Here is a 27,381-nt window from a genome sequence, read left to right on the forward strand (position 1 = left end):
ATTTGAGGTGCGTACCAAATCATGAAACTAATACCAAAGCACGCACAGTACCGTGGCCCTAATACCGAAGCACCCTAATAACAAGTTATGTACCTAACCATGACCCTAATACTGAGGTGCATACCAAACTGTGACCCTAATACTGAGGTATGAACAGAACCGTGACCCTAATGCCGAAGTATTCACCAAAAAGTGACCCTAAAACCGAGGTACGTACTGAACCGTAACCCTAAGACCAAGGCACGTACCAAACATCACTCAAAAACAAAGGCATGTACCAAACCTTGATCCTAATACCAAAGTACGTACATATCCATGACCCTAATATGAAGGTGCATACTGAATCGTGACCCTAATACTGAGGTACTTATCGAACCGTTGCCCTAAAACCGAGGCACGCACCAAACATCACTCAAATACCGAGGCATGTACAAAACAGTGACCCTAATACCGAGGTACGTTTCTAACCGTGACCCTAAAACTAAGGTGCATACCGAACCGTGACCCTAATATTGAGGTACATAAAGAACCGTGACCCTAATGGCAAAGTATTCACCGAAAGGAGTCCCTAATCCCGAGGTACGTGCTAAATCGTGACCCGAATCCCGATGTAGGTACAGAGCGGTGGCCCTAATACCAAGGTACGTATCGAAGTGTGACCATAATACCAAAGCACGTACACCACTGTGACCCTAATAACAAGGTATGTACCTAATCGTGCCCCTAATACAGAGGTGCATACTGAACAGTGACCCTAATAGTGAGGTATGTACAGAACCGTGACCCTAATTCCGAAGTATTCATCGAAATGTTACCCTAAAACCGAGGTACGTACCGGACCGTGACCCTAAAACCCAGGTATGTACTGGACCGTGACCCTAAAATCGAGGTACTTACCTAACCGTGACCCTACTATCAAGGTGCATACAGAATCGTGACCCTAATACTGAGGTACTTATCAAACCGTGATCCTAAAACCGAGGCACGCACCAAACGTCACTCAAATACCAAGAGATGTATTGAACTGTGACCCAAATTCCGAGAAATGTACAAAACCATGATCTTAATACCGAGGTATGTTTCTAACCGTGACCCTAGAACTAAGGTGCACACCGAACCGTGACCCTAAAATTGCGGTACGTAAAGAACCGTGACCCTAATGCCCAAGTATTCACCGAAACGTGACCCTAATACCTAGGTACGTACCGAACGATGACACTAATCCTGAGGTACGTGCTAAATTGTGACCCACATACCGAGGTACGTACCGAAGCACGACCCCATAGGAGTGGTGTTTAAAGTCATTTGCAAATCAGCTATTTCACAGCTACCATGTCAAAATATAAACGGATAACTCGGGATTGATCCAAAACCTATAACAACTTGCAAAACGTCACTTGTACTCCACGTTTTAGATTGACACTCATTTCGGCTCCGCTTGGCAAAGTCCAGAAAGGAAGTGCAATAAGATTTGTTAAAGTCGCAAAACAACTTTGAAGCTCTGGGTGTAGCTTCTGTTCACCCTGCTGCTATCCAGTCAAGACACAGAATGAATGCTCGGGGATTGCGAGTTAATCGTAATTAATATGTTCCGCTGCGCAAAACACAAAGGGAACAGTTTCATCTGTAATTGACTTTCTCATTGAGGAGTAAGTGCCTCCTCGTCATTGTGCAAGGTCCCTCAGGCTATCGCAGTGTGATCCACTCTCATTTAAACTGTAAAAAATAATGGCGGAAAGCTGATATAATCTTCGTTAGTGAACTTGTGTGAAGCTTGTGGTTAAGTAAAGGAGTGTGTTTGCATGTGTGGGGCTCAGTTGCTCCATCACCCTCTGGTATTGGGGAGCATCTGTAGCCCTCTCGTTTCCATATGCCCTGTGTCTTGCAGTCACTATTAATCATTAATTCACAGTGAGTATTAATTAACGAGCCACCATCAGTTCACTCTCAACTGATCCGATTTGATCTTTTTTTATGACGCCGCTAAATGTGGAGTGTTTCTAATTGTCTTTCCCAGTTTGTTTCTCGGATGGATTATGCTGAAGATAGTTGCTATGGAAATACTGTTCCGCAATAGAAATTAATTGAAATGACGTCATTTCTTTTACACAGACGAATACCACTTTCGTCTGTATACATCAGACCTAATACCGTAATTTCCGGACTATAAGCCGCTACTTTTTCCCCTCGTTCTGGTCCCTGCGGCTTATACAAGGGTGCGGCTTATATACAGCCTGTTCTTCTCCGACACAGACGAAGAGGATTTCGGTGGTTTTAGTACGCAGGAGGAAGACGATGACACAATGATTAAAGACTGACTTTTCATATACCGGTAGGCTGGTTATTTTGATAACGTACATGCGAGCACTTTGTATTACTTTGCACCGTTGTATTATTTGTACTCTGCACGAATGCTGTTCGCCATGTCAAAGATGTGAAAGTTTTATTGAATGATTGAAAGATTTATAGTTAATAAATGGGACGCTTTGCGTTCCCAAACAGTCATCTCTGTCCCGACAATCCCCTCCGTGGTAGCAGGAACCCCTATATACTACGGTAATTATACATCAAAACCCTGCGGCTTATAGTCGGGTGCGGCTTATATATGGAGCAATCTGTATTTTCCCTAAATTTAGCTGGTGCGGCTTATAGTCAGGTGCGGCTTATAGTCCGGAAATTACGGTAATTAATTTGGCCTGTCGAACAACACCCAAATAGGCTGGATGAAACCATTCAAAACAGGGTTGCTCATGTATGCAGTACTCCCGCCAGCCCACACGGGGCAACAGGAAAGCATAATTGTCACAGTGAAGCAGCATAGGTGAGTAGAAGAAGATGGCACTATCGATATCTGTCTATTACCTGACCGCACCTATGTTAGCTACCTCTTTTTGTTTATAATGTATATTTTCTGCTGGATCGACTCCCTATTTTATGCTGCCCTTTTTTTTGCTGCAGCTGTTACATATAAGTTAAAGTTAAAGTACCCATGATTGTCACACACACACTAGGTGTGGCGAAATTATTCTCTGCATTCGACCCATCACCCTTGATCACCCCCTGGGGGGTGAGGGGAGCAGTGCTGTAATATTGTACATGGTAATTGAGATGTGTTATATATTGTATATATTATATACAAAATATAATACAATATATCAGTATATATTATACACTGTATATATAATATGTAAATATTACATTTATTGTATATATTATATAATATAATATATTAGTATATATAATATACTGTATATAATGTAAATACTACATATATGCAGGGGTGTAACGGTACACAAAAATTTCGGTTCGATACGTACCTCGGTTTAGAGGTCACGGTTCGGTTCATTTTCGGTACAGTAAGAAAACAACAAAATATAAATTTGTGGGTTATTTATTTACCAAATTCGTAAACAATGGCTTTATCCTTTTAACATTGAGAACACTATAATAATTCTGCCCACGTTAATCAACATTAAACTGCCTCAAGTTGTTGCTCAGATTAAATAAAATTACAAAACTTTTCTTCTACATATAAAAAGTGCAACATTAAACAGTTTCAAGTCAACTCATCATGCTTAACTTCTTACAGCATTTGGGAAGCCTGTAGTTGATTTTTATTATGTAAATGTTATATTTTTTTATCAACATGTGATAGCAGGGACCCTGCCATTCAAAACTAGGCTGCTCCATTACTAATGATTAATGTAACTATAGCTGAAAAAATTGTACAACAGCAATAGGAGAGACCATTCATCCCTGAACACCATGGAGTTCATGTAGGATTTATGATGCAGTTACATTATTATATCAACTATCAGAGACAGAAACTCTTCATTTAACACAATGTCCTTTTTTGCTGCTTCAACACAGCTCAATCAACACGGAAAAACGTAAAGTGAAATAACAGACAGACAGGGCTTTGCTGTCTGTAACACACACACACACACACACACACACACACACACACACACACACACACACACACACACACACACACTGCAAAATGAGCTAACGTTAGACTAAAAGCTAATTAGCCTTCAATTCAAGCCAGGACTGCGAGTGAGCTGAAGCTGCCGTTTACAGGCAGAACGAAGCGGAGCAGCTTGTTAAGACTTTAACTTAGGCGGCTACATAATATTTTTGTGTGGAAACTCAAACCGAACCGAAACCCCCGTACCGAAACGGTTAAATACAAATACACGTACCGTTACCCCCCTACATATGTTATATTTTATATTGCTACTATGGTACATTTGTATTCTACTTAATACCTGCATTATCCTTTCCATCCTTTCCCTTTCCAACCTTTGAAACTGAGCTACTGTGTGGAACAATTTACCTTGTGGATCAATAAAGTTTGTCTAAGTCTAAGACCCTAAAAAAAAATCTAAATAAATCTCTAAAATCTGACTTTAAACAGCGACTGGACAACAAAATATGAATATATTGAAATTGCTGCCTTTGTGATGTCTTTTGTATTTGTGGTCGTGTTGTTTTTGGCTGTTTAAATCTGGCAGATGTAGCGCTGAATTTGAACAGCAGAGGGCGATAAAGCTACACCTTAGGTTTAATTGTGTTAAATCACATGTGTGCAATGTTTGCTGTGTGCATTGACACTAAACTTTCTATTTTATTTATGTAACATACACCATTTACATTTTTTTATGTAAAATACACATTGGACGTTACACTTTTGTAATGTTTATATTTTCAGTCTTGCAAACCTAAATAAAGGAAAACGTGTAAAGAAAAAAATCTGAGTAAGAAAAATAATTTAAAAGAAGGCTTGTTAAGCATCAACAAAACTTAGCTTCTGTTTCTTCATGCTGTTAACTATCTGTCTAGCTGCACACGCTGGAAACGAGTAGCGAGGGCAGAAAAAAATAATTTTTGACAGTGCAGTGTGAAAGCTGATGTGTTTACTTTGTAAATAAGTAAACACAGACTCAAAGGAATATAAGCTGCGGAGGCACTTTTTAAAGAAACATCCACAGTTTGATGTCTGGCCCCTGACAACTTGGGCTCTTGAAACTGCGGCCCCCCTCATTATGTAGTTGAATAGCCCTAGTATACATTGTAGAGGTGCGACAATTATTATTGATAAACCGCGGTAAATATCTCAATGGTTAGTATTACTGTTTCAAATGTTAATTATTGAAAAATCGTGAGTGATTGCCGCATTGTGATAAACTCACAGCTAGGCGATACCGCTCCTGAAGAAGCACTTAACGTGGTGATCCCGAGCTAATATCTAGCATGCTGTTTGCTAGTTAGCGGCAATCTCGCTAATCTTGAACTCACAGCTATCGCACTGATCACTAGCAGCTAGCCCGCTAATTGCTATCTAGTAGCTAGCGCTGATAATCGCTGGCTGGCAACTAGTGCACTAAATGCTTGCAGTTATCACGCTGATCGCTAGCACCTAAAGTGCTGATCACTAGAAACAAGAACATAGATCACTGGCATTCAAATCGTTGATCGCTATATAGAAGTTAGCGCCGCTAATCACTAGCTGGCAACGCAACTAGCGCACTAATTGCTTACAGCTATTGCGCTGATCGCGAGCAACGATTGCTCTGATCGCTAGCGGCTAGCACGTTGATTGCTCGCAACTATTATACTGATCGCTATCTAGGAGCGAGCGCCACTAATTGCTAGCTGGAAACTAGTGTGCTAATTGCTTGCTGGTAACAAGTGCCGCTAATCGCTGGCCAACAGCTAACACACTGATCTGTATTTAAAAGCTAGCGCTGTTGATTGCTAGCTCTGCTAACCGCTAGCTGGCTACTACAGCGCTAATTGCCATGTATTTTAAATGCTAACATGAGTTCCAGTACAAAAACGTCTTCTATATTAGGCCAGAGGGGTAAATATGAATATTTAGTGACAAAAGTGTTTACAACAGGAAAATAACCCACGTGATGTCACATAATTAAGAACTTAAAAACCTTTAAAAATGAACACTCAAATAGCAATAATACGACTCGTAAGAAGCTAGAGCAATATAGGAACGTGTAGGATGTAGGATTGTACGGTATACCGGTATTGGTATAGTACCGCGATACTAGTGAATCATATTCGGTAATATACCGCCTCTAAATAGTAACGGTCCACCACTCCCCTGCACCCCCTGCTGTCGTCACGTCGTGACATTGCTGCTTTTAAGAGCAGAGGAGCATGTTCCGCAGCGCACACACACAGAGTACTTACAAGCAGACACAGTGTGTAGACAGAAAAGGGAGAACAGATGCATTTTGACTTAAAAAACTAAAGATAAAGGTGAAGTTATAACACTGAAACGCCCTCAGGAAGAGGTGCTTTAAGACATGGCTAGCCAGCTAGCTAGCTAAGTCACCGCTAATGACGCCGTTCCTGAATGTAAACAAATGCCATGGTGGATCTACACCTAACATCCACTGTATTCATACCAAGTACAGTAGCGTATCTAGTCGATACTACTATGATTACATCGATATTTTTTATCATCCCAAAATCTATTTTCTTATTTTTTATACTACGTTTATAAACTCAGGAAATACGTCCCCGAACACATGAGGACTTTGAATATGACCAATGTATGATCCTGTAACGACTTGATATCGGATTGATATCTAAATTTGTGGTATCATCCAAAACTAATCAAAAGTATCAAACAACAGAAGTATAAGTGATTATTACATTTTAACAGAAGTGTAGATAGGACATGTTAAAAGAGAAAGTAAGCAGATACTAACAGTAAATGAACACGTAGATTAATAATTAATTTTCTACCCCTTGTCCTTAATAATGATGACAAAATAATAGAATGATAAATGACACAATATGTTACTGCATACGTCAGCAGACTAATTAGGAGTCTTTGTTTGTTTACTTACTACTAAAAGACAAGTTGTCTAGTATGTTCACTATTTTATTTAAAGACAAACTTGCAATAAGAAACATATGTTTAATGTACCCTAAGATTTTTTGTTAAACTAAAGCCAATTATACCATTTTGTGTGGTCCCCTTTATTTAGAAAAATATAGAAAAGTAAAGTGTTGGTATCGGGTCAACACTAGTATAGTGTGTTGTTTATTTTGTTTTATTAAACTTGTTGTGTTTTGAGCACATTCAACAATACTATGATAATTTTAGTCAAATATAACCGTGACCTTACATTTTCATATACATTCTAATACCATTGCAGTTCAAGAAAGAAAAAATATCAATATTTGTGCCACTATTAATATTGTAAACACCTTCACAGGAGCATTTTAAACTGAACTAAAAGGATGTTAAGAAAACTACTAAATACCTAGAAATGGAAATGTGACAACAATATTTTGCTCTCAACAAAGTGCACTGAGGATTGGCGTTCGGGAATCTAGGCAAAGTTTGAAAGGCCGTTGCGGCAAAGAGAACAGACCTCCCCTCGGGCGTGGAGGGGGTGGGAGGTTGAGCGGGCCACTTGGACGCACGAGCCAGTACATGGACGCCTGCCATGGCGAGAAGAGCGTCCATCCTCCATTTGAAAGTCATCCTCAGTAATCCCTGTGACATCCTGCTGCTATGGTGCCTGAACAAAACAATGAAGGCACAAGCAGGCGGTATAAAGTCGATACGGGTTGTTTGTGGTGGAAGTGAGACTTATTTGGGCTTCTCTGACTCCACTTGCAGAGGAAGTGTGTTAATGGTGCTTTTTAAACGACTGAACTTGGTCATTGATGCGACTCAAAATCATACATTGCAGCCATCTTTTTTTAGACCTTCCGGAGAGTTTGAAACGTGAAAAGGAAGCAGACTGTCGCCAACCCTCTGCGATAACTAGAACACACAGCGTTACCTCGGGATTTGGGTTTAATTGGTACTGTGGCTCAGATGATCCAAAAAACTCGGGGGGTTCCTGGTATGAATCCAGCTTCCGCCATCCTAGTTAATGCCGTCGCGTCCTTGGGCAAGACACTTTGCGCGCCCTGCTCCCGGTGCCACCCACACCGGTGTGTGAATGTTAGGTGGTGGTCTGAGAGGCTGTAGGCGCAAATTGGCAGCCATGTTTCCATCAGTCCACCCCAGGGCAGCTGTGGCTACAAATGTAGCTTACAAACACCAATGTGCGTGCTTGATTCTTCATTATTGTTATTTCTGTGATGGAAAAACTCGTATTGCGAGACAAGAGTTGTCGACTGAAATTAATCTGTACTTGGCCCCCCAAAACACCACAATTTTAACATGTAACATGCTTTTTAAAAAGAAAAACAAACTAGCAGCTAGCGTGCCGATCGCTAACTAGCATCTACCACTGCTAAAGGCTACAATAATCAGGGGTGTCAAACTTGTTTTCATTGAGGGCCACATCGCAGTTATGGTTGCCCTCAGAAGACCGCTTTTAACAATGAGTAATATATGAATATATATATAATACATTAACAATATATATATATATATATATATATATATATATATATATATATATATATATATATATATATATATATATATATATATATATATATGTATATTGATGGAACGAGATATTTTCCATATATCCATATTTTGTGTTACTTTTTACTTCCGTAGTCATATTACAAAACAGCTAGTGCTTTTCCAAATTGTCTGGTTAGTAAAAGGTTGACTGTGTGTTTGAGGCCTTGGAGCTTCTGGAATGCAAGCGGTAGACAAAACAAGAGGGTGGAAGACACAGGAAGAGTGAGAGGAAGGTAGACCGATCTGGACCGGGCTGGGGAACGCTTGGGTGCTGGGTTGGTCTCATTATTGCCAAAGCTTTGACAATAAACAACGAAATACCAACTACTGCTTTTGGTGGTCAATTTAACATCAGCTTATTTGCCATTAAAAGAACTTGGGAGTGGACAGCAGACTTTGACTTCCTTGGGAGGAAGAGCTGTCGACGCAACAATATATATATATATATATATATATATATATATATATATATATATATATATATATATATATATATATATATATATATATATATATATATATATATATATATATATATATATATATATATATGTGTGTATATATATATATATATATATATATATATATATATATTTTTTTTTTTTTATTTTTTATTTTTTTTTATTTTATTTATTTATTTTTTTCATCATTAGTAGCTTGTAGAAGGATTTTTTTGGAGTGGAAATCACAGTTTGCCCCTAAGGCTTCCCTATGGCTTAAGAACCTCATGTTTTTCGTAGATTTAGAGAAAATTTAATATAATCTGAGGGGTACGCCAAAACAATTTGACTTGAACTACTATAGGATAAATGTGACACTCACTGTTGACAATGAACCTTTCCACTTACCTCAAGTCTTTTTTTTTTGGGTTGTTTTTATTCAGTGACACTTCTCTGTATGTTTGTGAACTGTATTTTTGTTGTTACTTTTTTTCCTTTTAGTCAGTTCTTGTGATTCTCTCTCCGTTTGTGGTGAAGAGGAAGGCAGTACGTTGCTACCCATTGTGACTGAAATGTAGGACGGTGGGTGGGAGAGGGTGTTATTATTTTACTTGTATTACTTTTTGTAATGTATTTATTTTTTTTAAATACAGTACCTGTATTATAATTTCCCTATCAAATGAATGAATAAATATTAAAAAACAATATATTTTTTTACATAATCTGCAAAAAGATATTTAAATTTTACCTTAAAAACTGGCAGCCCAGTCACCAATTTTACAGTAAAAGCAGTGGGTTTTTTACAGCATATAAAAATTGAATTAATGGAATGGAGGAACAATACCACTGTTTTAGCGGTAAAATTCAAGCAACAGAGCTGCCAATTTTTTTTTACTGTAAAATCTTGTTGTTTTAATGTTTTTTTGGTTTGTTTTTTAATGTTTTAGTGTCTTACTGTATATGGAAAAAAACAGTACCAAAGCTGATTTTACGATAAAAACCCAGTCGGCGGAATTTAACTGTAAAATCTATTGTCAATTTTATAGTCTACAATTTGGTTTATAATTTGTTTTGAAATCATAAGTCAAGCAGATATTTAAGTACAGTATTTATCTTTTTTTTAACAAAAAATATATTTGGAAGACATGATATAATTTTGATAATGTTAAATTTTAAAAATATGCAATTGCACGCAGTACATACTTTTTAATGTCAAAAGGGAAATAACAAATATATTTAGTAAGAAAAGATTAAAGGCCTACTGAAATGAGATTTTCTTATTTAAACGGGGATAGCAGGTCCATTCTATGTGTCATACTTGATCATTTCGCGATATTGTCATATTTTTGCTAAAAGGATTTAGTAAAGAACATAGACGATAAAGTTCGCAACTTTTGGTCGCTGATAAAAAAAAGCCTTGCCTGTACCGGAAGTAGCGTGACGTCACAGGTTGTGGAGCTCCTCACATCTGCACATTGTTTACAATCATGGCCACCAGCAGCGAGAGCGATTCGGACCGAGAAAGTGACGATTACCCCATTAATTTAAACGAGGATGAAAGATTTGTGGATGAGGAAAGTGAGAGTGAAGGATTAGAGGGCAGTGGAAGCGATTCAGATATGGAAGATGCTGTGAGAGGCGGGTGGGACCTGATATTCAGCTGGGAATGACTAAAACAGTAAATAAACACAAGACATATATATACTCTATTAGCCACAACACAACCAGGCTTATATTTAATATGCCACAAATTAATCCCGCATAACAAACACCTCCCCCCTCCCGTCCATATAACCCGCCAATACAACTCAAACACCCGCACAACACACTCAATCCCACAGCCCAAAGTACCGTTCACCTCCGCAAAGTTCATACAGCACATATATTTCCCCAAAGTTACGTACGTGACATGCACATAGCGGTACGCACATACGGGCAAGCGATCAAATGTTTGGAAGCCGCAGCTGCGCACTCACGGTAGCGCGTATCCAACTCAAAGTCCTCCTGGTAAGAGTCTCTGTTGTCCCAGTTCTCCACAAGCATGTGTATCCAACTCAAAGTCCTCCTGGTAAGAGTGTCTGTTGTCCCAGTTCTCCACAGGCCAATGGTAAAGCTTGACTGTCATATTTCGGGAATGTAAACAATGAAACACCAGCTACGTGGTTGTGTTGCTGCAGCCGGCCGCTAATACACCGCTTCCCACCTACAGCTTTCTTCTTTGCTGTCTTCATTGTTCATTAAACAAATTGCAAAAGAGTCACCGACACAGATGTCCAGAATACTGTGGAATTTTGCGATGAAAACAGACGACTTAATAGCTGGCCACAATGGTGTCCCAAAATGTCCACTACAATCCGTGACGTCACGCGCAAACGTCAGGGTTCCCCACACATTCATTTATTTGTGGCGGCCCGCCACGAAAGAATTACGTCCGCCACAAATAAAAAAATAAAAAAAAATAAAAAAATTAAAAAATATATATAGTTGATGTAGATGCACATATCGGCTGTTCAGATTTACTTTACAAAAGAGAAGTGTAGGATACTTCTCTTGTTGCCTTATTTGTATTTGACTTTATTAAATGTATTTATATTAGAAACACAACATGTGTATATAACAAAGGGTGCAAAGTCTGCAGGCAGTAGGAAACACATGGTTAAGTAGGGAGTAAAACTGATGGCAGTCTAAAGTTCAAGATTTTTGGAGCTCTTTGTTCAGTGGATCAGATGTGTGATGAAGCTCTGTGTCTATCTACCACCACTACTGTTTTCTCTTTATTTGTTACTGACTGTGGCAGGACACCTCTGCCTCTGTTTCACTTTATGTTGCTGGTAAATAATATGGTTGTAGTAGTAGGCTAAAGTTAAATTATTTAGTATGCACTAATTAAAGGGGCAGAGCTTTGAGACATTTTAGCTTTTATATTTTATAAGATATATTTTTTGTAAGAACCACAATTAATAAATATATTTCAGTGAATAACTTATTGTTCAAATCTGTATATAAATATGTACATAAAGTATTGTAATTATATTGTAAAATGGATGGATGGATGGATGGATGGACGTTTAAAACAAAACTATTTTTAATTAGTAAGTATACATTTTTTTAGCCTTTTTAGAGAAAATCAAATCATTGTAGTAAATTATGCAAACTACTCGATGATGTCACGGTGACCACGCCCATAGCCACGCCCCCACCGCCACAGGTATCTTGGCAGTTTATGGGAAACACTGAACGTCATCATACCGAGACGGTTTCAGCAGGATATTTCGCTGGAAATTTAAAATTGCACTTTACTAATCTAACCCGGCCGTATTGGCATGTGTTGCAATGTTAAGATTTCATCATTGATATATAAACTATCAGACTGCGTGGTCGGTATTAGTGGGTTTCAGTAGGCCTTTAAGCATTTTATTTACGCATAACATAATGTGGCGGGCCAGATTTGGCCCCCGGGCCTTGAGTTTGACACCTGTGGGCTAGATAGTTACTAGCGCGCTAAACGCAAGCGGGCAACTATAGTGCTAATCCTTATTTCAAAGGCTACCATGAATACAAGACACAAGAGACAGAGTAGTGAAGTGAAGCAAGCCGTTTTCTTTGTCATTAAGAAACAATTGAAAACTAAAGAAGATAAAGAGTAGTATTTCAGTTTGTGAGCCTAACTCAAAACATGTGTATCTCAAATTAAGTAAATCGAAATAAATTTAAACCATACTTTGCTTCCCGCAAAACAGCACCATTTCAACAAGTAGCTGATCGCTTGCTAGCAGCTAGCACTACTAAGCAGGGTTCGTACGGTGCTTAAAAACCTTGAAAATGCTTGGATTTTAATGTTGTTTTTTCAAGGTTTGAGAAATGCTTGAATTTTGGGTGAAATGCTTGTAAATACTTGGAAATGTTCATCATATTTCTCCGCAGTCTGACTTAATAGGCTAATTATAAAAATGGAAACAAATAAAATACATTTCCTTAAAAATTAAAAATTAAAGCTACACGCTTGATCTGTTGGCTTTGCACGAGCCCTTACATTAGGTTGTTGTCATGCCATACGGCTCTGTGTCGCCCCCAAGAGGACAGTGGTGCATCGGTCCATCATGTCGGGAGGTTGTCGTTTTAATGAACATTGGATGGAAAATGACAAATAAAAACTTTGGATAAAACGTGGACCAATCCACGTGTAGCCTGCTGCAAAGTATGCAAAAAGGAAATCCAGCTTTCGCAATGGGAGAGTCGGCTCTCTCAAGTCATATGAAAGGTAAGCCACAGAGATTACTAGCCCTACAAGTTAACTAATGTTAGCTAAAGTTTTGTTTTCTAACCTTTTGGTACATGCTAGACCTAAACTGTGAGATCAGCGCTAGATTACATGTTAATTATGGACAGTTATTACGAGCTATGAAAGAAAAAAAAGTGAGCGTTTGTCAATGATAAATTATAATGTTAAGAACTTCCCTCAACTAAAAATCTAAGCTCAGCTGACGTTAGCGCATAGTATGCCTAAGGTAAACACTGAGTGCAATGGCTAGCCTACAGTTGCAAGGTTGTGAATGACTAAGTCAGTGGTTCTCAACCTCTTTTCAGTGATGTACCCCCTGTGAATTTGTTTTACATTCAAGTACCCCCTAATCAGAGCAAAGCATTTTTGGTTGAAAAAAAGAGATAAAGAAGTAAAATACAGCACTATGTCATCAGTTTCTGATTTATTAAATTGTATAACAGTGCAAAATATTGCTCATTTGTAGTGGTCTTTCTTGAACTATTTGGAAAAAAAGATAGGTTTTTATTTATATTTATAAAGGATTTTTGAATTGTTGCTATTTTTAGAATAATTTAAAAAAATCTCACGTACCCCTTGGAATACCTTCAAGTACCCCCAGGGGTACGCGTACCCCCATTTGAGAACCACTGGACTAAGTTATAGAAAAGAAGTTGACATTTATATTTTCATATTTAGTCGTCTATTAGTTTCATTGCTAACATTTAGATGGAATTAAAACCATACACAAACTAAAGAGAGAGAAATGCATTAAAAACAGGCTTAGGTCCAGCCGATAAAATATATTTTCAGTAGCCTATCTTATTGATAGGTTACTTAAAGGCCTACTGAAATTATTTTTTTTAAATTTAAACGGGGATAGCAGATCCATTCAATGTGTCATAATTGATCATTTCGCGATATTGCCATATTTTTGCTGAAAGGATTTAGTAGAGAACATCGACGATAAAGTTCGCAACTTTTGGTCGCTGATAAAAAAAAGCCTTGCCTGTACCGGAAGTAGCGTGACGTCGCAGGTTGAAGGGCTCCTCACATTTCCCCATTGTTTACACCAGCAGCGAGAGTGATTCGGACCGAGAAAGCGACGATTGCCCCATTAATTTGAGCGAGGATGAAAGATTCGTGGATGAGGAACGTGAGAGTGAAGGACTAGAGTGCAGTGCAGGACGTGTCTTTTTCGCTCTGACCGTAACTTAGGTAAAAGGGCTCTGCATTGGATTCCACACTTTCTCCTTTTTCTATTGTGGATCACGGATTTGTATTTTAAACCACCTCGGATACTATATCCTCTTGAAAATGAGGGTCGAGAACGCAAAATGGACATTCACAGTGACTTTTATCTCCACGACAATACATCGGTGAAGCACTTTAGCTACGGAGCTAACGTGATAGCATCGTGCTTAAATGCAGATAGAAACAAAAGAAATAAGCCCCTGACTGGAAGGATAGACAGAAGATCAACAATACTACTATCAGGAGACACCGAACCAAACACTGGACCTGTAACTACACGGTTAATGCTGTGCCGCCTGTCGAAGCCTAGCAATGCTGTTGCTAACGACGCCATTGAAGCTAACTTAGCTACAGGACCTCGTCAGAGCTATGATAAAAACATTAGCGCTCCACCTACGCCAGCCCTCATCTGCTCATCAACACCCGTGCTCACCTGCGTTCCAGCGATCAACGGCGCGACGAAGGAATTCACCCGATCATCGATGCGGTCGGCGGCTAGCGTCGGATAGCGCGTCTGCTATCCAACTCAAAGTCCCCCTAGTTGTGTTGCTGCAGCCAGCCGCTAATACACCGATCCCACCTACAGCTTTCTTCTTTGCAGTCTCCATTGTTCATTAAACAAATTGCAAAAGATTCACCAACACAGATGTCCAGAATACTGTGGAATTTTGCGATGAAAACAGAGCTGTTTGTATTGGATACAATGGTGTCCGAATACTTCCGTTTCAACCGTTGACGTCACGTGCAAACGTCATCATACATAGACGTTTTCAACCGGAAGTTCCCCAGGAAATTTAAAATTGCACTTTATAAGTTAACCCGGCCGTATTGGCATGTGTTGCAATGTTAAGATTTCATCATTGATATATAAACTATCAGACTGCGTGGTCGGTAGTAGTGGCTTTCAGAAGGCCTTTAAAGGTAAACAATTTTAAAAGAGCCCCCTGTTTTTCAAGTTAGGAAAAAAGCATTAAGATCTACTAAAAGCCCTTCAAAGTCCAGGTCTTACAGTGGGGGATTTTTTCCAGCAGACAAGCCATGCATCAAACTCCACCGCTACATCCACTCCAACAACCAGGAGTGTGGAGAGTGCAGTGGGAGCAAGCAGTGGAGTAGGCTCAACAGCACACCGGCCATTATCCTCAGGATCTATTCCAGATAAGACAACAAACAAGCACTTAAGCAGGGAAACAATCATTTGTTAGCTCTAACCAAACACTTAAGGCAGAAATATGCTGGGCAATTAAAGTAAACCAGTCATTATTCTTACAAACCATGTTTCCTGATAGTGACATTGCCAAGCAGTTTACTTGTGGTGAGAGGAAGGTGGCATATCTCATCACATTTGGCATTGCCCCTCATTTGTCCTCAATAGTGAAAATGACTGAAAAAAAAAATCTGGTTATGTCCTAATTTTTGATGAAAGCCTTAACAAAGAAAGGAAAAAGTCCCAGATTGATATGCACTTACGATTCTGGAACATTGACCAAGTGCACTCAAGATACATGACGTCATTTTTCATGGGTCACCACAATGCGGAACAAATTAATGTAAAGATCGAAAAAGTCTGTGCAGAGAGTGGCTTTCAGAACCGGATCCAGCTGTCCATGGATGGCCCCAATGTAAATTGGAAGACCTTTGCTTTAGCCCAGCAGAAGACTGAACAGCAAACAGGGAGGACAATGTTAAATGTTGGAAGTTGTGGTTTGCACACATTACACAACGCTTTCAGATCAGGATGTGCATCCACTGACTGAGACCTAAGAAATTCCTTGTAAATGGCTTTTCAAAGATGCCCTGGCACGTGGAGAGGACTTCACTGAAGTCACATGTTCTACATCCTTTCCTCTTGACTTCTGCAGTCACCGATGGCTAGAAAACATTGAGGTGGCTGAACGTGCACTTGAGATTTTGCCCTCACTGAAAACCTACATCAGTGCTGCAAAAAATAAATAAATTACAGAGCCATGCATAAAGTCCTATAAGAAAGCCAAGGCCATAGTACATGGTGACCTCTTCCCGGCCAAACTGAACTTCTTTCTAATGGTTGCTAGTGAGGTCACGCCATTTTTTAAGCTATATCAAACCGACAAACCCATGCTGCCATTTATGTGCAGTGATCTCAAAAATATTCTTAGGAGTCTTTTGGAGAAGTTTGTCGATCCCAGTGTGACGAGTGCAACCAACACTCTAAAGCTTCTCAAAGTTGATCATGAGGCACACGATAACCGTGTGGATGTCAACAAAGTGAAAGTTGGCTTTGCTACAGAGCCACACAGCAAAAACACTCCGCGGCGGATCCCCCGCGGAGGTATCGCGCTTTCCGGATCGGAACCGCGAAACGGACCCGTATCGGCGTTCACTTCCTCTGCATCCGCTCCGCACCCATGATCAAAGCCTAACCTCCCGCCGCGGACCAGCAACGGACTCATAAAAACCCTGGCTCATCTGGCCGTTTTGGACCCCTTTATCTTATTTTCAAAATCCCTTCTGTTCTTGCTGTAGGATAAAATAGGAAACTAAAAAATTCACTAAACCCTACTACAGCAATATATGCTTACATATGCATTGCCTTGTATTTTTAAACTAACAATATTGTCAATAGGCAGAAACAGAAAATGGTCAATTCACTCTGTAAAGTAAATATATAATATATAAATAAATATATAAAAAGTAAATATACGTATTTAATCTATTAGGCTACAACTTCAAGGAAACGCTGCTCCATGCACAGCTAACATATCCGAAAATGAATAACTGGTGAATGACAAGAAGTCCAATAAAAGGTTGTTTATTTATACATATACATCTCTATTCCTCCTGAGGAGGTGGAAGCGGGACTCGTCTCCTCGTTGCCCGATCCCCCGCCAAGTTGAACCACCTGATGGCGTGTTCGGTGACCTCAGCGTCCGTGGCTGACCTTGTCAACACATTTTTACTGACAGCACCTGTAATCAAACAAGATTACAAGACAGATACGTTTATGTTTATGGTATGTAGCATCCAAAGCCAAGTATGCTTACACAATACAAAATATGTGATAGGTATTAAGGAGATTACATTTGAAAAAAAAACATGACTTAAAGTTACTGGAGGTGGTTAAAATAAGGTGCGTAAACTATGAATTTGTGATCAGGGTATAGGTGTGCAAGACATCCAAAATGTTCAAATAATATCGTTATTTGGTTCCTTGATCAGAGTACTTGTTTGGCGCTGTTGGATGACGGCGGCATAAATAAATATCCATAACCCAACTTTGGGAGGTTGACATTGTTTTCTTATTATATTTGTACTATCATTTATGTTTGTATTTGTGTAGACGCTCGTGCGGATGCCTCACGAGCGTCTCCCTAGGGAGGTCCTTGTTGCACGTCCCACTGGGAGGAGACCCCGCGGCAGGCCAAGGACCAGATGGGGGGATTACATCTCCTCTCTGGCCTGGGAACGCTTCGGGATTCCCCAGGAGGAAGTTGCCAATGTTGCTCTAGAGAGGGAAGTCTAGGGGTCTCTGCTGGAGCTGTTGTCCCCGCGACCCACTTCCGGATAAGCGGTTAAAGATGGATGGATGGACTCAAGAGTCTGATGGCCTGAGGGAAGAAGCTGTTACAGAACCTGGAGGTTCTGCTACGGAGGTTGCAGAACTTGTTTCTAGAGTCCAGCAGTGAAAACAGTCCTTGGTGGGGGTGGGAGGAGTCTCTACAGATTTTCTGAGCCCTGGTCAGGCAGTGGCTTTTTGCGATTTCCTGGATAGGAGGAAGAGGAGTCCTGATGATCTTTTCTGCCGTCCTCACCACTCTCTGCAGAGACTTTCAGTCTGAGGCACTGCAGGCTCCAGTCTAGACAGAGATGCAGTTGGTCAGTAGGCTCTCTATAGTACATCTGTAGAATGTGGTGAGAATGGGGAGAGGGTTCTGTGCTCTTTTCATCCGATGCAAAAAGTGCATGCGCTGCTGAACTCTTTTTACAAGAGCTCCGGTGTCATATTGTCAGTTATCTGCACCCCCAGGAACTTGGTGCTGCTTACAATCTCCACTGCTGTGCCATTGACGAAGAGTGGAGTGTGGCTGGAGTGTGGCTGGACTGGTGCCTCCTGAAGTCGACGATGATCTCCTTGGTCTTGTCGACGTGTTCTCCGACTCCTTGTGGAAGCTGGCCGGCTTGAAGAAAAATGCTGTGATGATGTCCTTAGGAAATTTGGTCATTTTTTTTGACTCAAGCCTCATGTTGGCATCAGATTTATTCCATAAATGCATGCCTCAAAGTGACTGATTGGACGAGTTCTATCATGAACGCATGGCCAACAAAGCAGAATTTCGCCATCTATGGAATGTTGTATGACTTGCCCTGATCCTCTCACATGGCCAGGCTTCCGTTGAGAGTAGGGGGTTTTCAGTTAATAAGGAGGTGATGGTAGAAAATCTGAAAGAACATTCTTTGATTGCGCAGCGTGTCATCCATGACCATGTGCGCATTATTGGAGGGCTCGAAGGAATTGTTCCTTTCAGCATCTGCTGTGAGACAAAAGTACCGTATGTACCTTGATGAGTAAAGACGTAAAAAACATGATCAACAAAAAGCACTGAAAAGAAAAACACTAATGGATGAGATATCGGAGATGAAGGTCAGAAAGAAGAGGATGGTAAAGAATGTGAGGGCCCTCATTAAATCTGCTGACAGCAATGCAAAAAAAGATGAGGCTAAAGGCAAACTCTAACATTTCAAAGTCAAACGGACTTAGAAGGGCAGCAAAGGAAATAGAGAGAAATCTTGAGACCTTTGAACAACAATTGACAGAGAAAATTAAGGAATTGAATGATGCACTTTAAAGGATCCTGACCAATTTGGTCTTTGGTCTTACCATGAAGGGTTTTATTCAACATGGTTCGATGTATTTTTTGCTCCATTATTTTGGATGTCTACTTAACTTGTCTGACTACCTCAGTTAAAGCAAACAAGTTATATTTTGTCGTTTTGGTTAATTGCATTTAAATGGTTACATTATTGGACTTGTTTGTACTGTGAAGGTCACTACACACTTAAATGTAGAGTATATGTAGAATATATTTATATTATTTATATATATAATATATTATATATATTATATTATTTATCATTATTCTTGTCTATTGTGAGCGAACTGTGGTGCTGAATTTCCCCCAGGGATCAATAAAGTACTTTCTATTCTATTCTATTTTCTAATGTATAATTTGTAACCTTTATCACAACTTAGAGCTGAGTTAATATGAATGATTTTGGAGTTCTTACACAACAGGGTTGTATGCATTTCTTGCTCTATTATTTTCGTTGTCTACTTAACTTGTCCGGCTACCTCAGTGAAAGCAAAAAAAGTTAACTTTTGTCTTTTTGTTAATTTGTTATCATAGCCACAGTTATAAGGCTAGATATGCTTAATGAAAGGTGACTGAGGTGTTGTGAAACAAACTAAATATTTTCCTTTAATTTATTATCCTTATATTAATGTGGAACAGTTTTGTTAATAAATGAGTGAAATTGACATTTTGGGGGTGCGTGTATTTATATCACGTTATGCAGTTTACAAGCACAAATATGGTGTGAATCAATCCGTGCTGTTCGATGTCATTGAGTGCTGTAAGTAAGAAAAAGAACAAGAAATTTAAAAAACAACACAAGTGGAGTGGAGACATGTTTGCAAACACCAATGACATTGAATAGTCACACTGCTTCATTTTCTAAGCCCCATTCAGTTAATGATAAGTGCTGGTTCAATGTTAGGCTTAGGTTCTAGCAGATTTTCCGCATTTTTCCAACAGACAGCATTTGGTGACCTCAAACAACAAGGCTATGGATTGATTCACACTGGTTTTCGCCTTTTGAAGGGTACTGGAAAAACTGGAAAATTGATCTTGAAAGTGCTTGAATTTGGCCATGGAAACGTTGTACGAAACCTGTACTAAGGGCTCGCCGTCAACTACTGCACTAATCGCTAGCTCTTTTAAGTACTGACATGAATACAAGACACAAGAGCATCGTCTCTTAAAAAAAGAGTGGTTTATGAGAGAGAATTGCTGTTATATTTGCTGCACCACATGCCTCGAATGACCCCCCCAGAGGAAGTTTTTTTAATTTAATTAAATTGAAACCACATGACAAACTGGTAGTGAAGCTTGCATCAGCAGCTTTTTCTTATTTTCATGGATAAATGCCCGCCGTTTTGATATTATTTTGGCCGGCGTTAAATTCTTTCCGTTTCGTAATGGTGCAGATTAGCAGTGATACGCTCCAACTGCTTCACCAACTTGATTCAAACTCAGGTTATATTTTTTGATGATTTCTTTCTTTAATTCGGTGGATATCGTCCACTTCTATGTCTCAGCATTGTTCTTTACACCCACTTTCTTTGTTCCAATGGTTGGACAGCAAAGTTATGTTGATCTCTAGCTCAAGGCTAATGTTAGTAAGTAAGACTTTGGTTGGATCTTCCGGAATCCGCAGTGTTATTTGCTTCACCAATTAGAGGTGGGGATGCTTGTAACCCACATTTTTGACGTAACCTAAAGCATAATATTTGGCTTAAAGACAGCTGAATTAGGGCACTCCTAAAGTACCAGGAGAGAGGAAAAATAAGTTGCCTCTATATTGAAGCTTTTATCTGATTTATGAAAGCAAAAAACCTCCAAAGTTTGCGAATACACAGATATGATCAAAATAGTAAAAATCTCACAGAGATTCCCGAGCATCAACGTCCTCTCTCCGAGGATACTTTATTTTCTTCTTCTTCTGTTGAATACACAACTGCTGCGGTGTTAAACACTACACAGCACCAGAGCGCCCCAAGTGGAGAACATGCGCTACAACATCCAACCTCTACAATAAACACACAGAGTAAGAGCGCAGATATATACAATCTTAACACCCCCACTCGCTATTAGCTCACTGTGTTGAATCAATTTGTAAACAATATTTAAGAACATTTTCCATCATCCTGTTTTGTTAGGATTCCTCCTTATAGTCATTATCCTACAATTCCAAACATATTCTGTGAAAAACATTTCAACTTATGTTCAGTAGATGGTTTTGTCAGGATATCAGCAACCATTTGTTCTGTAGGGCAATATTCCAGTAATACCCTACCAGTAGCAACAATGTCTCTTATGAAGTGGTATTTCACATCAATGTGTTTGCATCTTTGTCTGTTAACAGGATTTTTAGTGAGTGCAATCGTACCTTTTAGGTATCTGAATACTGTATTCCAATGTTCCATAGTAGGTTCATTAAAGTGTTGAGATAGTTTACTCACAACAAAGCATATGTCAGGTCGAGTGCATGTGGATAAGTAAATTAAACTTCCCACTGCTTCTCTGTACTGTCTTGGTTGTTTCAACTTTTCAGCATTTTCTGCATAATCAAGTTTTGGTTCACAAGAAGTTTCTCTTGGTTTACAATTTTCCATATCAAACCTTTGTAAAACCTTTTTCATATATCTCTCTTGTGACATTTTGACTAGTCCATTTGTTTGTTCAAAGTCTACTCCTAAGAAATGTTTTAGGATTCCCAAATCCTTCATTTTGAATCTCTGGGTTAACATTCTTTTTACATCCTGCATTGATTTTTCACTTGAAGCAGCTAAAATAAGGTCATCTACCCAAATAATAAGTATTACCTTTTGACCATATTTTTCTCTTGTATACACACAATGATCTGCTTCATTTTGCACAAAGTCATTTTCACATAAATGGGTGTGTAACACTGTATTCCAGTTTATGCCCGACTGTTTGAGTCCATACAATGATTTGTTCAGTTTACATACCAGTTTTTCACCAGTGTTAGAGTTTTTCTCGTATCCTTGTGGTTGTTCTAAATAGACTTCACAGTCGATGGGTGCGTGCAGATACGCGGTCTTCACGTCCATCTGATGTAAGATTAGGTCCTCCTGTGCCGCCTTCTGCATGAAAATCCTTACACTTAACATGTCAGCTGTCGGTGAAAACGTCTCTTCGTAATCAGTTCCTGCTTTCTGGTCGTATCCTTTAGCAACAAATCTTGCCTTATATTTATCAGATCCATCTGTGTCAGTTTTGAGTGCATAAACCCACTTCGCTTTTAAAGCTCGCTTACCTGGTGGTAAGTCAGTCAACTGGAATGTGTCATTTTCCACAAGTGAGTTCATCTCCTCATCCATGGCGTTTTTCCAGTGCATTGACTTGGATGATAACACGGCTTCCTGATAAGTTTCTGGAATGTCACAAACTGCTCGATAACAGAAATCAACACATGTTTGTAATCTGTCCAATGAATCATCAGTCTCATAATCTTGTAGATAAACTGGCTTTTGTTTTATCCTGAATGGATTCTTTCTGATTTCTGTTTCGGCATTTGCCGCTGACTGTTCCACATCTTCCTGCTCATTTAAATCCTCAGTTTTGTTTTCAGGTTGAACTCTGTCCTCATCCTTCTGGTCACTGTCACAGACTGCATTGTCTCTGTTTCCAATGTCATGTCCTGTGTATGGCTCTAAAGTTTGTGTCTCTCTTTCTACACTTGTTTTGGTTGCGAATCTCACCAATCTGACCGTTTGGACCTTTTCCATTTCTGGATAATATACAAGGAAGGCTGGGCTGTATTTATCATAGCCTATGAAAATGCCCTGTTCACTTTTGGAGTCTAGTTTTCCTTTTCCTTGTTTGTAACCATAACATGTAGACCCAAAATTTTGCATTTGTGACACATTTGGTACTTTTCCTGTAAGTAACTCATATGCTGTTTTCTTTGTCCGTCTATTGCAGGGGTCGGCAACCCGCGGCTCCGGAGCCGCATGCGGCTCCTTGACCACTCTGATGCGGCTCAGCTACATACATGCCGACCCCCCCGATTTTCCCAGGAGATTTATGGATCTCAGTGTCTCTCATAGATTACTCCCAGGGAAAAGATAATCCTATTTACACTCTAATTACTAAAAAAAGGGTGTGCCCTAATTGCACTGCAGTAATTGTCCTCTATAGCATTTACATGCAGCGTGCCAGTCTAGCCACATGTTGCATGTTGTTATTACTTGCACACACAGGAGACAGCAAAGCATACTTACTCATCAGCCACACAGCTTACACTGACGGTAGCCGTATCAAACAACTTTAACATTGTTACGTTACAAATATGCGCCACACTGTGAACCCACACCAAAAAAGAATGAAAAACACATTTCTGGAGAACATCCCACCGTAACACAACATAAACACAACACAACCATTACCCAGAATCCCATGCAGCCCTAACTCTTCCGGTCTACATTATACACCCCCGCTACCACCAAATCCCCCCACACATCAACCCCCCCCCCCCCCCCCCCCTCTCCGTGCGTTGGTTGAGCGGAAGAGTTAGGGCTGCATGGGATTCTGGGTATTGGTACCATCAGTGTAAGATGTGTGGCTGCTGAGTTAGTACGCCTTGCTGTCACTTACGTGAGCAAGCTGAAATTGCATCCTACGTGTGGCCGAGCAGGTACACTGTTAGGGCAGACTGTAGAGGGCGCCAAATGCAGTGTCATCACGCTCTGATATTCGGGAGTCTCCCGGGAAAAATGAGAGGGTTGGCAAGCGTGACGCTATCAAGCGCCATTCATTCAAAACTCGCGGGCTGCACTAACATCAAATTTCCACATTAAAGTGCGTGCCGGTGCGTGTGTCGGAGACCCCTGGTTAACATAGCACAAAGCATTTAAGCTTTGTATGCAGTGTTTTTCATTTTAAATTTAAAATTTTTTTTTGTGGCTCCCATTACTTTCTTTAATTTGTGAAACTTGCCAAAATGGCTCTTTGAGTGGTAAAGGTTGCCGACCCCTGGTCTATTGTAACACCTGTTTCTAACATGAGCTGCTGTTTGAATGGCATAGTTCCACAAATAGTTTGGTAGTTTGCTTTCTATCAGTAAGCATCTAGCCATGTCAAACAGTGTTCGCCATCCTCTCTCTGCTGTGCCATTTTGGTGTGGCGAATAAGGCGCTGACGTCTCATGTCTTATTTTGTTCTTTGTTAGTAACATTTGGAACTCTCTGTTTGTAAACTCAGTGCCGTTGTCTGAACGTATACACTTCACATCTCCATAGGGTGCTACATCTGCTAAGAACTTTTCTGTTGCAGCAACTGCATCACTTTTTGACTTAAGGAAATATACTAATACAGCACCTGAATAGTCATCTGTGGAACATTGTGCGTATTTGTGTCCTTCTATACTCTCAGTTTTCATTGGGCCTGCTAGGTCTGTATGGATTAACTCCAGGGGTTTATTTGCTTTAGCATCTAGCTCCCTATTTCTCGTTTGGGTAAACTTGCCTTTTGTACATACTTCACACATCTGATCTGGCTTAACAACATTTCCCTTAATTACCATACCTTTGACCACAGTTTGGAGTTTGATTATATCGTCATAGTTGCAGTGCCCTAGAATCTCGTGCCATGTTTGTACGTCATGACAAACTTTACACTGATCTTCATTTGCATCAACAGTTGGTAGATAATATAACTTCTCATTTTCGTTTATTTTAAATCTGTTACCATCTTTAGTGATCATGTGGCTCTTTCCTTTCTTGAAAGTTATGGTTGCTCCTCCGTCGGCTGCTCTCGCCACTGAAAAGATGTTGTGGGGATATGAGGGCATGTACAGAGCATTTCGTAGTTGTGCCCTGTGCTGTCGTCCATCGCTGTCCACTAGGTGTATCGTCGCTGTTCCTCTTCCTTGGGCCATTCCACTGCATCTTGTCCCATCAGCTAGTTCCACTGAATGAGTCTCTGGTTGAAAAGTGTTGTCAAAGCTTGTAAAGTTATATACAAGCTCCACCCTCTCAGTGGCCTAGTGGTTAGAGTGTCCGCCCTGAGATCGGTAGGTTGGAGTTCAAATCCCAGCCGAGTCATACCAAAGACTATAAAAATGGGACCCATTACCTCCCTGCTTGGCACTCAGCATCAAGGATTGGAATTGGGGGTTAAATCACCAAAATGATTCCCGGGCGCGGCGCCGCTGCTGCCCACTGCTCCCCAAGGGGATGGGTCAAATGCAGAGGACAAATTTCACCACACCTAGTGTGTGTGTGACAATCATTGGTACTTTAACTTTAACTTGATCATTTACAATGTGGGATGTCGCTCCTGCATCCACCATAATGCCTTTCATCTTTATTTTGGGTGCTGACTCACTTTCTTCTTGTGCTGCTTTGAAGAGGTCATCACCGGATTGTTCATCAGTAACCTTTCTGACGTTGTCTCGTTTATCTTTCTTTTTGCATATGGTTTCTTGGTGTGTGTGGCTCTTACAAAAGTTGCACCACACTTTTCGGATACAATTTCTTGCTCTGTGTCCTTTTAATCCACATTTGAAACATGTCAGATCTCCATCTTCACTTCTACTTTGAGTGCTGCTGGTGTACTTCTTCTGGATATTTCTATCCTGTCTTGTGAACGTTTTCATCACATTGTCTGTTGGCTCAGCAGTACTAATTTTCTCTGACTCTTCGTAAATACGTAATCTTCTTTTGAAATCTGCAAATGTCACATTGTCTTCGTTTTGTGTTACATGTACAGCCAATGGCTTGTAAGAGTCAGGTAGGCCTCCAAGAATCATGGCTATGATCAGACTATCACTGAGAGTCTCACCGGCATCACGAAGTGCTGTAATCAGGTTTTCTGCTCTGATGACGTAGTCCGTAGTTGACTCTCTGTCTGCTTTCCGTAGTTTTGTCAAGGACGTGTACAGGTTGATTATTTGTGGCTTGCTTTTTCCTGAGTAGTGGTCCCTCAGTATTTTCAGTGCTTTCCTGCCATCGTATGTAGCATCACGTCTTATTAAAGACAAGCTTTTATCATCGATCAACCTTATGAGCTCTGCATAGCAGTCTGGATTCTTTATTCTGTCCGCTGCTGCTTGCTCTTCTCCTACTGGTTCATTTAGAACAGTGTCTCTCAACTTTAAAATATGTAAGTGTCCCAAAAACCTTGCTTCCCAAAGGTCATACTTGCTTTCGGATCCATCAAAGTACAGCTGCGGGGATACTGCTCCAGTAGTACGAACCGCCATCTTTAATCTCCGCACTTTAGCACTGTGCTATGCTAATTAGCTCAAACTTTACCGCGGTTACTTCTTCTTCGAGAGTACGCGCTACTTTGGCTAAAGTCCCTTTTATGCTCCGTGTAATACTTCGCGGTTACTTCTTCTTCGAGGGTACACGCTACTTTATGCTCCGTGTAATACTTCACGTTTGCATTACCTTTATCCTTGGTCAAGCAGTTCTCCTCTGCTAGCTCAAGTCCACACCTGCAAACTTTCTTGGCTTCTCTGTCCGTGCGTCGACTCAACGGTACCTTGCCTTGTTTGCTTGAGGTGGCTGGAATCACTGGGGTTCCGAAGCGGAATCATCATTTTGGATTTTAAAAGTTGTTTGTCAGATATGACCTGAAATGCACACAGAGTATTTTTAAACTTTATTGTGGATTTAACATGTGAACAGTAGCTCTCATATTGCTAGTGCAACAACAACAACAGCAACAACAACAAAACAGCACTTCCTCATTATGCACCAATGAACATGAAGGTGGGCAAGGTTGCATTCATGAACCCCCGGAATATTTACTGTCAAACATTACAACACCAGCAAGTTGTTGTTTGCACATGATCTATAGTCCGTATTGCTGCGATTACAAGGACAGTTTGTTGTAGATTACATTTATTTTTTGTAAATGTATTGCTTAATTTTCATTTCATTTAAAATATTGAAGTATTTGAATTTCCAGTCTGTTCAACTTAAATATCACAGCATTCCATACAAAAAAAGGCATCTTTTTTTTTCTTTTTTTTTTTTTCCTCGGTAGGGGGGGTTTACAAACATGTGCATGTTTTCCATTTTCCAAATACCATTTCAGGCACACGTTTAAGCACTGGCCACGCTTTAAAAATATTGATTTGGTACGATAATATGTAAACAATACCCATTCCAA

Source organism: Entelurus aequoreus, linkage group LG01, assembly GCF_033978785.1.
Source record: "Entelurus aequoreus isolate RoL-2023_Sb linkage group LG01, RoL_Eaeq_v1.1, whole genome shotgun sequence".
NCBI lineage: Eukaryota > Metazoa > Chordata > Actinopteri > Syngnathiformes > Syngnathidae > Entelurus > Entelurus aequoreus.